The sequence below is a fragment of the Lontra canadensis genome, unplaced genomic scaffold (assembly GCF_010015895.1).
Source record: "Lontra canadensis isolate GAN:19392208 unplaced genomic scaffold, GSC_riverotter_1.0 scaffold17, whole genome shotgun sequence".
Taxonomy (NCBI): domain Eukaryota; kingdom Metazoa; phylum Chordata; class Mammalia; order Carnivora; family Mustelidae; genus Lontra; species Lontra canadensis.
The window spans coordinates 22,229,889-22,232,852 of record NW_022631011.1 but is presented as its reverse complement, the minus strand read 5'-3'; the positions used below and the strand labels follow the sequence as shown (position 1 = coordinate 22,232,852).

The following is a 2,964-nucleotide window of genomic DNA, read 5'->3' as shown; positions in this document are numbered from 1 at the left end:
TGGACTTGCATGCTAATTCTTGATTCAGGATTGAGAGTTGCCCTGCTATCTTGTTTGATGTCATCCATAAAATGCTGCCTCCCTAATGGCAACAGTCTGTCTGGAGACCCTCAACCTTGGATTTATTACAGGTGCCATCTGTAAAGAATCTATTCACCATACCATAACTAGTGCCTGTTTACCTGAAACTTCTCAAGTTGTAGCACCAGATCTGTAACCCTTTCGGATTCTACAGAAGGGGCGAGGGAAAGCATAATTCATTTTACTGGAAGTCACCATTATTCTTCCTTCTGTCTTTATCCTGTGACAACCAAACGGTCATGTCCTATTTCCAGTAAGTAATTTTTCTCCAGTCAGGGCTCCAGAAGCCTCTCTGGCCACAGAGTCCTCTATGACTCCTCATCTCTATGGCACATTCTTGTACATTCTTTGTAGAATCAATGAGTCCATATTCTGGGCAGAACTGTTCATTGCTTACAAGCATCAGGCCACCAATAGCTGGTTACAGCGAACCAACCAGCCAGGGATAATGATGGATACACTTACCCTTGCTTCACGACATAACCTTGGGAGGTGAGTTCAAGAGTGCTAGCTCCATTTTACTAAAATGATTATGAAATTAAGAGGTTCAGTCTCTTATTTTTGGTCACCTAGTTAGTCTAAAAGCAGTGCTGCAATCTGTACTAAAATGAGGACAGAAGAAAGAATCTCAGAAAAATTTCAAAGCCATAGGAGGAGGAGGAAGTAAAATCACACCCTTGGTTGGCAAAGGTAACAAATACATTGAACATTGTATATTAACAAACAAATTTTTTTAAGATTTTATTTATTTGAGAGGCAAAGCATGGGGGGAGAGATAGAGAAGCAGCTCTCTACTGACCAGGGAGCCCGATGCGGGGCTCGATTCCCAAGACCCCAGAATCATGACCTGAGCAGAAGGCAGATGCTTAACTGACTGAGCCACTCAGGTCCCCTGAAAAAAGTTGTTGTTGTTGTTTTCATTTCAATCCCCAATTACAATCCAAAATTAATCTGTAGTAGATTTGGTTACAATTCCTTGTAACTGGGCTGGGTACTAATTTAGTCATCAAATATTTTCCATGAATAAGCCAAACCTGAACCTATGAGTGTATTTCCTCTAAGCACGAGTTCATCATAAATCTTAATCCAATCCATGGAGTCAGATTCTATAGTTTTATATTTTTACTGTGAACAACAACTCTGAAATGGGAAAAAAAAGTTATATTTTTGTACTTTTTAATACATTTTACTTTATATAATCTTTTTCTAAATGCATAATTATTATATAAATTTAATACTATATTGAAAAGTACAAAAAAGAACAAAAGTTATGTTTATTTCCACCATCTAGAGGCAACTGATAAGATTTTGCCATCTTTTTTTACATGTAAACACACAACTTTTTTTTAAATTTCGAGCACACTATTCATACCTTGGAAATGTGCTTTTTTCATCTGCTAAAAACATGCTAAATATGCTAAAAACATTTTCCATTTAATGATATTCTTTTAAAAGATGATTTTAAATACCCACAGGATAGTTAAATTAATATAGCACCTTCTTCCTTTGTGTTTCTCTGACATGCTATTTGTATTCTTCCGAAGGTTACAAGCAACCATATGTCAAGACTTAAATAAATTATTAATCCAGTATGTTCCAAACCTCCAAGTATAAAAGTTCCAACACTGAAAATAAAATGGACTTTGGCACATTCCCACTACCAAATCCACCAGTTTAGCCACATTTGTATACACATACTCTGCCTTCTTTGTACCATAACTGACCCTAAGACCAACCCTTTCGCTTGTGCCCTGGATCTCAACTCCTAAGTACTGATCAAAGACTTCACTCTTGTAATTGTCGCCTTTTTCCTGCATCATCAGTTTTCTCCCTCTTACCATCACATTCAAACATGTACTATTTCTCATCTTTTTTTTTTTAAGTTTTTTTTATTTACTTAAGTCATCTTTACACCCAACATGAGGCTCGAACTCATGACCCTGCGATCAAGAGTCGCAAGCCCTTCCAAATGAGCCAGCCAGGTGCCCCTTACTCTCACCTTTAAAAACTCTCCGTTGACCTTCAGTCCCCCTCCAGCTTCCACCTCATTTCTCTGTACCCCTGTTCACTGTTTCCAGTTCTACTCCTTGCATTCTCTCTGAATCCACAGAATCAGGCTTCACTCCCACCACATCAAAATGCCTCTGTCAGTTCAGCAGTGACCTCCACATTACCTAACCCAGTGATCCCTTCTCATTCCTTATCTTAGTCTCCCAGCAGCATTTTCCATAGCGGATCACTTTCTCCTTCTTGAAACAGTTTCTTCGTTTGACTTGCAGGACACAACACTCGCCCTCCCTCGCTGTCAGTTCCCACTCAGTCTCCTTTGCTGGTTCATCTCAACTTCCTGATCTCTAAACACTGTAGGGGAGCAGGAAGCAGGACGCTTCCTTTCTCCATCTACACTCACTCGGTAGATCAGTAATTTTCAACTCTTGTTTATGGTAGAATGGCTTGGAGAGCTTTCAAAAACCCCAGAGTTATGATCTAGTCGATCTAGGATGGGGCCCAGTCATCCTTACATGTTTTAAGCACCCATGGTGATTCTAATGTATAGCCCAGGTTAAGAATTTATGGCCTAGGCCCTGTGTGATCTCATTCAGTCCCACAGCTTTAAATACTATCAATACAACGACAATTCCCAATTCAATCAGTACAGAGACAATTATCCTGTACTCCAGATTCAAATACCTAACTACCATTTTGACATCTCCACTTGGATGTTTACTAGGCATCTCAAACTTCACATGCCTAAAACCAAACTCTTGGTTTCCTTCCACCCAAACTTGCTCCTTTGTAGTCCTCTGTATCTCAGAAAAGAACAACCTTGGGGCACCTGGGTGGCTCAGTGGGTTAAACCTCTGCCTTCGGCTCAGGTCATGA

The 2,964-nt window shown here is 39.7% G+C and overlaps 1 non-coding gene across 1 annotated transcript; it reads right to left on the bottom strand.

The window, feature by feature from the left end:
• Positions 1-1,992: 1,992 nt before the first annotated feature.
• On the bottom strand, positions 1,993-2,065 carry TRNAK-CUU. The gene has a single exon. It is a non-coding gene; the product is annotated as a tRNA-Lys (tRNA).
• Positions 2,066-2,964: the final 899 nt, after the last annotated feature.